Source organism: Humulus lupulus, chromosome 5 (genome assembly GCF_963169125.1).
Source record: "Humulus lupulus chromosome 5, drHumLupu1.1, whole genome shotgun sequence".
Classification (NCBI taxonomy): domain Eukaryota; kingdom Viridiplantae; phylum Streptophyta; class Magnoliopsida; order Rosales; family Cannabaceae; genus Humulus; species Humulus lupulus.
In genome coordinates this window covers 113,958,011-113,965,800 of record NC_084797.1, presented here as the reverse complement: position 1 = coordinate 113,965,800, position 7,790 = coordinate 113,958,011, and the positions used below count along the sequence as shown (strand labels likewise).

The window sequence follows — 7,790 nt, the reverse complement described above, 5'->3', positions numbered from 1 at the left end:
AGAAGCGATGGGGGTGGAAAAGACGAAGGGGGTAGAGCAATGTTAGAATCAACTTTTTGCCTAGCATGAAAGAGCTTGAAAGAGAGAGAGCAATGTCAGATGGAGAAAAGCATAACTAAACCTAGATGAAAAGAGAAAATGGGAGTGTGGTATTATTTGTTAGCGAGCGGGAAACTGAAAATACTAAGACCCGTGACTTTTAGTTTTTCATTTTGCGCCTGTACTAATTGTTTTCTTTTTTGGGAATAATTTATAGCTTAGGTGGCTAAATGCTATCAACCAAACGTAATAAATAGCTTTTATTCTTGTATTGAATGGTGCCAGGATCGTGGTGGTCGGCTCCAGTACACACCAAAGGTCTGTGGGAGCACCTCAATTTTAGTACCTGGTTGTACCTCCACTATCTGTTTTAGTACCAATCTCAGAGGCTGGCTGGGAAGGACTACGTAAGGTACCTTGCACTTACAACCATCACTTGTATGGTGTGGAGTTAGGATTAGACATTTGGGGTTTTCAAGATCGCACCCACATACGTATTTCATACCTGGGGTGGATAAGGTTCACTACCTTTCTGTGCATTCTGCACTTGTACGTGCTCTTCTGGTCTTGTGTGGGTTTTTGTCCTAACAATGTATCCTATTCTCTTAACTTTAAAGTGCTCAAATCATTTTGGGTTGTCATGGAAGATATGCCCCCAAGGGGCATGGAAGGCAAGAGCCTCCCGAGACCCTTGGCATGAGATGACTTCGTGCGAGCGCGAGGCCGCTGCATGCAAGACGGGGCTGTGGCATGAGGCCCTAGCACGCGAGACGGGGTTGTGGCGTGAGGCCCTTACACGCGAGATGGGGCTGTGGTGCGAGATCCTTGCATGCGAGATGGAGTTGTGGCATGAGGCCTTTGCGCGCAAGACAGGGTTATGGCGCGAGGACCCTGCGAGTGAGAAGGGGTTGTGGTCCGAGGCCCTTGCACCCAAGACGGATGCATGTGCAAGCATGAGGTTGCGCCTCATGAGGCCTCGATATGAAGTGGGTCATTACTAGCAAGACATCAGCCAGTGCGAGATGTGTAGTTAGTTGAGGGGTGATCGTACCTTAGCTTGGGCACGAAGCGAGGCAATGTAACAGCGATGATGCAATCAGGTTGAGGCTATTTCCATTTTTGCTGTGGGAAAGAGCTAAAAGATGGTTGAACTCCCTTCAATCCAATTCTATAATTACTTGGGAGGATTTGGCTCAGAAATTCCTTGCCAAGTTCTTTCCTCTGTCAAAGGGTGCTAAATTAAGGGGGGAGATTGATAATTTTTACAACCTTGAGGGGGAATCTTTATATGACTCTTGGGAGAGGTTTAAGGAACTGTTGAGAAAGTGTCCTCATCACGGCATTGAAAAGTGGATGTTGGTCCACAACTTTTACAATGGATTGTGCGATACTACTCGCACCATAATTGATGCCGCAGCTGGAGGGGTATTTATGAGTAACAGTGCCAACGAGGCATATGAGTTGTTGGATGATATGGCTAGAAACAACCATCAATTGTCTGATGAGCGTGAAACTAGTAATAGAAAGGTAGTTGGGGTTCATGAATTAGATGCAACCACTGCTTTGATTGCTAAAGTTGTGACATTGACTAAGAAATTGCAGCAGAATACAATATCATCCAATGTCATTCAGTTACAAACAGGGTGTGAAATTTGTGGTGGACCTCATCAATTTGAGCAGTGTATGACAACAAAGTTCAATAACATCATCCCTATGGAGCAAGTCAACATGATAAGTAATTTTAATAGGCAAGCCAACAACCCTTTCTCCAATGCTTACAACCCATGGTGGAGGAGTGACCCTCATTTTTCATGGAAAAATAATCAAGGCCCTCAACAACAATTTTCAGCAGCCAATTTCTCAAGCTCCACCTTAAGAAATGTCATAACCACCGTTTCTCAATAGAAGACAAATGAATTACAAGTTGCACTATTGACTTTAACCAACTCCCAAGCTCAGTTTTATACGCAAACTTGGTCATCCATCAGAAATCTTGAAATGCAGCTGGGTCAATTGGAAAATATGTTACAAAGTAAACCTCAAGGAAATTTTCCAAGTAATACTAAGGTGAATCCTAAGGAGCAGAGCAATGCGATATCCTTAAGGAGCGGTAAGGAGTTGGTGGAGCCAGTTGAGAAATCTAGTCTTCCATCAAAAATGGAGCTTGAGAAGAAGAATAAGGTGGATGAAGAGCTTAATGAGAACCTTTAGAAGTAGCAACCATAAATAAGTATTGAGCATCACATCAAGATCCCATATCCTCAGAGGCTGCAAAAGAAGCACTTGACAAGAAGTTTTCCAAGTTCTTAGATATTTTCTTAAAACTTCACATCAACATTCCCTTTGCAGAAGCTTTAGAACAAATGCCGAGTTATGTGAAGTTCATGAAGGAAATCTTGTCGAAGAAAAAGAAACTGGAGGATTACGAGATAGTTGCACTTTTTGCGGAGTGCAATGCAATATTGCAAAAGAAACTACCTCCCAAGCTTAAAGATCCGGGCAGTTTTACAATTCCATGTACTATAGGGAATGTAGTTTTTGAGAAGGCATTATGTGATTTAGGGGCAAGTGTGAATCTGATGCCTCTATTTATCTATAGAATATTGAAATTGGGAGAAGCTCGCCCTACTACTATGTCCCTACAAATGGTGAATCGTTCAGTGAAGCACCCAAGAGGTATTATTGAAGATGTATTGGTGAAAGTGGACAAGTTCATCTTTCCTGTGGACTTTATTATCCTTGATATGGAGGAAGATTAAAATATTCTGATTATTCTTGGGAGACAATTTTTAGCTACTGGAAGGGCGCTAATTGATGTACAAAAAGAGGAATTGAAGTTGTGAGTGCAAAATGAGGAGGTAACATTTAATGTTTTTGCGGCAACTAAAATTCCAAAATTTTGTAGAGTGGATTTGATAACAGGAGGTGGTAGTAAGGTGGAAGCTATCAAGAGAAAGGCCATTGCTCAAGTTGGTAGTGGAATAGTGCGTAATCGTGTGAAAAGGTTCTTTAGTAGGAAAGCTCGAATGTTACATGAGCGGTGGAAAGCTCCAAAAAGTTTGCAACGTCATAAGATGGGCTTTCTCATATGACAATTTGGCTCTTAAGGATTCTAGGGGTGGACTTGATCCGAGTTAAATTTGAAGAAGAATTCAGCATCCGGCTAAATGACGTTAACGACAGCGCATTTGGAGGCATTCCAATCCTTTATTTGTAATATTTTTTATTAATTCTATTTAAGTTTTGGATTATGAACATTTTAAATTTTAGTATTTTGAGTATTTATTTTTTTATTTTATTTTAGATTTAGTTTTAATTTCTGTCATTTAGTGTTAAATTTGTAATGTCGAATCGTTTGAAAAAAAGAGTAGGGTCACGATACTACTTCAAGCCTTACTCATAAATTACCAAGTTCAATCCATATCAGCCACCATATTTTGGATACCTGAGGAAGACGATGGCAAGGGTCCTTCATCATGGGTAGTCTGAGTTTGTCAGGTCAGTTTCTTTTTCTTTGCTTTTATTTTGAACATTGTGGACAATGTTCATATTAGGTTTGAGGGAGGAGATTTACTTTTGTTTCATGTATATTGAGTAGTTTTTTTTTTACTTGTGTTTGTGTTTTAGTTGTGTATTGTATTTGGTTAGTCTATTATTGACGTTGAAATCTTGTCAACGAAATTAGATCAGAAAACTCAAAGGTAATTATGGTGATGTTTCGATAAGAACTTAGAATGAACTTATGGAAGGATAAACACAGATCAAAAATGGAGCAAAAACTTTATATCGCTTCATACCTTCAGCATACCATGAATTTTCCAACCCTCTTGCTGGAGGGGTGAGAGTCTATTTATATTGGAGCTCTAATGGCTCCTGATACATTGTGGTCCCAGGGGACAAGATTGTACATAGGTACATTGTTAGGGTTGTGGCACAGGTCGTAGTGGTGTTGAAGGAGTGGTGGTCTGCTCCAGTATGTGTCAGAGGTTTGCAAAAGTGATCCTGCCTTGGTACCATATTATGCCTCCACTACTTGTCGGGTACGGACCTCACAAGCGTGCTGAGGGAATCCGTACCATGTACCATTCTTATACGGCCATCACTTGTCTGGCATGGACATTGTGTCAGTACTCTAACTCCTCTTGGTTTGCAGGCGCATATCGTACCTGTACGGCCTCCTCAAGCCACAGGATTTTATCCTCGCAAGGTATCTTATTCCCATAGACTTCAGGTGCTTAAACCCTTATGCATCATCCCAAGGTGATTGGCAATCATGGACCTTATGGGAAGGCTTCATGGAAATGAGCTGCGAGGTGTCTCGTGATGCATTCGTCGGGACAGCCCCATCAGTCCTTGTGGTGGATGGTCATGTAAGGCAAGGTTCCTAGGCATGCGAGACGACACCTGGGTGAGGCTTCTAGGCACACGAGACGACATCTGGGCGAGGCCCCTTGGAGCAAGGCCACAATGCATGACCCTTGGCGTGCGCCCTTGGTGGTGTTGCGAGGCTGTGCGCGCACGGGTCCCTTGGAGCGAGGCCATGATTCACGGCCCTTGGTGCGCGCCCCTGGTGGTGTCGCAAGGTTGTGTACGCACGGGTCCCTTGGAGCGAGGCCATGACGCACAGCCCTTGTTGCGAGCCCCTGGTGGTGTCGCGAGGTTGTGCGTGCTCGGGTCCCTTGGAGCGAGGCCATGACGCATGGCCCTTGGTGCAAGGCGCGAGGCTGTGTGTTGGTGCGAGCCTTCGGCGTGGTGCGAGGCTCCGCATGATGTGAGCCCCTCGGGTGTGCGAGGCGTGAGGCTATGTGTTGGTGCGAGCCTTCGGCGTGGTGCGAGGCTCCGCATGTTGCGAGCCCCTTGGGTGTGCGAGGGGCGAGGCCCTTGGCCTCACTGTGCAAGCCTGTATGTTGGTGCAAGCCTTCGGCGTGGTGCGAGCCCCTCGTGTGTGCGAGGCGCGAGGCCCTTAGCCCCACTATGCGAGGCTGTGCGAGCTGCGAAGCCCTTGGTCTCGCTATGCAAGGCTACACGAAACCCTTAGGACAAGGCTCATTGCGAGGGGGGACTTGCAAGACGAGTGGGCGCGGCGTGAGGGGAGCCTCGCGATATGAGGCGCGTGCGCGATCGAGCACATGGCTCAAGACAAGTAGGGCCTCTCTATGCAAGGCCCTCATGCACGTGCCCTTTTGCAAAGCGTAGCTTGGCCCCTTAGCCTAGCAAGGCCATACTTCATAGCTCATAAGGTGATGCTTCCCTTGGGACATTCTCCCGGTTCCATGAGACTTATGGGCCCGAGTCAAATAACATGACTAAGTGAACTTTAGTCCTGTATTCCAACCATGGACTTAGAAACTTTTTTTTCTTGGTGTATATTTGGCATCCATATCTATTATTAACTGGGTTGTTGTTTCTAGGATGTTTAGAGTGTCGTGTTTGTGTGAATCAAGTTGTCATTTGAAACGAAATCCTAGAACTTGCCTGTGGTTTTATGTATGAATGAATCTACAACTTGCATGTTTATCATTTGAGACGAAATCCTAGATGGGATATGCGTAGGAAAGTGATTTAGGAAATTTCTTGGAACGTTTGATCCTTTTAAGCCAACCCAAAAGTAATTTTCCATCGTTACCCTTGTTGAGCCTAAAATTATCCACTTTGTTGTTTGACACCAATTGTGAGCCAAATAGACATTTTGTTAGTTTTTACTCCTTTACCAAATTACTATGAGCATATGGATAAATATTGGGGAATGAATTGTAATGGGATGTGATTAGTTTTGTAATTTGGTGTAGTGTAATGAAGAGTAAAATAGTTAAGAATTGAAAAAAAACAAAATAAAAGAAATTTGAAAATCCAATCTACACTCTTCTTATGCTTTCACAAAAACAAGTTTCGGGGAGTTTAATTTGAATAAAAAAGATGATGATCAAGTGAAATAAGCTCTTCTCAACCATTACTTGGGTTCATATGGGGTTTTCTTTGGAAATTGTTTGGGTGAATTTTTTTAATTTTAAGTACATATGCTTATGGTAATTTGGAGCCTAAATGACATATATCCACCCATTGCCTAAGCCTATTGTTATGAGCCTAAAGTCCTAGTGATTCTTGAGCATATTTTGTCTACATTTGTGGAGAATGGTGAACAATGCAGGCATATGAATCAATGATTTGATGGGTTGATGGTGAGTTTTTGGCCTGCATACATAGATTCAATTTTTGAGTAATTTTTATGGTTATGGTTGAATATGCATTTTTGGATTGAATTAGGTTGTCGGTGTGGTTTAACTGAAATTCTGGATTGTTTCTACAAATCAGGATTTTGGACTTTGTGTGAGATTTTCTGAAATTGAGGCTAACTCAGTGTTGTTGACTTGATTCATAAGTTTGTGTCATTTGTGTTTTTGCGTTGTCTATGTGTGGGTGTTTAGTTTTAATCATTACTAGAGGGCGACTAAAGGTTAAGTTTGGGGGAGTTTGTTAAGACTAGTTTTGTGGTGTTTAGGTTGTGTTTTAGGTAGTTTTTATTAATCTTTTTAGTTGTTTAGTGCAGTATTATGCTTTTTTTTTTGCTTGTTTTCAAGTTTTAGGTTATAAATAAAGGAAAAGAACAATTTGAGCAAATTGGCAGAAAAATGATGAAATTTTGGCTTTTCGGTGTTTATTCCGTGAAAAGTGAATCCTCAAGCAATTTTATGGCTTCGGTGAATTTTCAGGACAAAAATTAAAGAAATTGTTAAGGGCCACAATGCTATGATGCTAGTCGCAGCCAGGTCCAAGGCAGAAAGCCTGTTTTTCAGGGATACACACGAGCCGCGGCACTAAAGGCATTGTCTGCCTAGAAAATTTACACAGGCCGCGACCCGCATTTCTTCTGAAGAAAAAATTAGGTCTTAAATCTAATTTCGAGAGGAGAGAATTAGATAAAAGAGGGGGGATGAAAATCAGAAGTGGAGAACACCTCGAAGATCATCTCAATTCGTTCTAAAGAGATTTTTTTTTATTTCCTCTCATTCTTATGTTTATCTTAAGCTCTTTTGATGTTTTTAGAATGATTATGAACTAATTTCATTATTAGGGTTTCTAATTGACTCTCTTGAAACTCTATTATGCTTAAATGCATTTGCCTATTTCTTATTCATCTAAAATTTTCTCAATTTGTGTTTATTGTGTTTTTGATTGATTGTGCACCTTTTACATACAATTTATGAATTTGAATCAAAATCTAAAAAGTGAGATTTGAATATGCCAAAATTGAGTAGAATTAGATTTCAATTTAGAACGAGAGTATCAAATTGGTCGATGTGATTTGGGGCTATACTTATTGCTTCCTATTGTCTGAATTGACCATAGAAATATAGGGAATTCACATTAGGTCGAGTTTTCTATTTCTTAATCTGAATAGTTAATATTTTGTATGCCTATCATTTTAGTGAGAAGAATTTAAGGGGTAATTACATTAAATAATAATAGAGTGCATAGTAGAGGAGATTAGAATTCTTAATTGTTCTCGTTCGTGAATTTCATTCTTGTGTTCTTGTTCTTAATTTATTTGTGCACTTTACATTTATTTATGCTTTCTTGATTTTAAATTTTAAAAATCCAATTTTCGTTAGCCAAATAAAAGTTACGAATTAATTAATTGGTAACAAATAAATTAGTCTTCGTGGGACGATACTTGGTGTTACCAAAATTTATTACAAATTGCGACTGTGTGCACCTGCATTGCTTTAACTTTCGCAGCACAATCGACAAGT

At 41.2% G+C, this 7,790-nt stretch overlaps 1 non-coding gene across 1 annotated transcript; it reads right to left on the bottom strand.

The window, feature by feature from the left end:
- Positions 1–1,275: 1,275 nt before the first annotated feature.
- Positions 1,276–1,382, bottom strand: LOC133780800 (small nucleolar RNA R71). Its single transcript, XR_009869617.1, has one exon. It is a non-coding gene; the product is annotated as a small nucleolar RNA R71 (small nucleolar RNA).
- Between the last annotated feature and the right edge of the window lie 6,408 nt (positions 1,383–7,790).